We start from the raw sequence: 713 nt of genomic DNA, 5'->3' as shown, positions 1-713 counted from the left end.
CGGCCCCCACCCTCCCCGGACCGGGACGCGGACTGGCTGGACTGGGCGCTGGGACGCCGGGAACCCAGTTCTCTGTCTTCCTCTCCCTTTCTCGCGTACGAGCGCACTTTCTCACGCTCCCTGCGCGGTTTTCTGACAGGCCAGGTGCAGGAAAACTATCTACAGGAGCGCCAGCTTTCCGAAAGAAACGGGGAGAATTTCGGGGTGATGCTTTTGTTCCGAGGTCGGCGGGCTCGGGCACCTGTCAACCTACCAGAGGGGGTGACGCTGGGGGTGGGGGGACAAAGCGCCTTCGAATGGGAGTTTATGAGGGACGCTCCCGAGGCGCTGCGCCGGAAAGGCAAATTCAATAGGTGAATGCACATCTTATTCCAGGTTTTCGGTCTTCAAAACAAGAAATAAAAATGAAATTAGGAGCAAATGCTACTTAGGGTGAACTTTTACCAGCATTTTTTTTTGGGGGGGGGGAGGTCGAATGAAACTGAATTACAATACCTCTGCATCAAATTGGTCAATTTCCCACCTACTCTGCTCCAAAGTAGGTCCTCCCCTGCATTTTATCTATTAAATTCTACAGTTTGTCCACCCACTTTTCACTTTTCTGCAATTAAAGCAAAAGTAATAGTTATTACCGGGCACTGTAACCCTTTGTGTGTGTGTGTGTGGGGGGTATTTAAAGCAAGATTTCAAAATTTTAGAGCCAGTTTTTGCTA

This window comes from Condylura cristata, unplaced genomic scaffold (assembly GCF_000260355.1).
Source record: "Condylura cristata isolate star-nosed mole 26May11 unplaced genomic scaffold, ConCri1.0 scaffold00030, whole genome shotgun sequence".
Taxonomy (NCBI): Eukaryota; Metazoa; Chordata; class Mammalia; order Eulipotyphla; family Talpidae; genus Condylura; species Condylura cristata.
Note: the sequence above shows the minus strand (reverse complement) of the source record.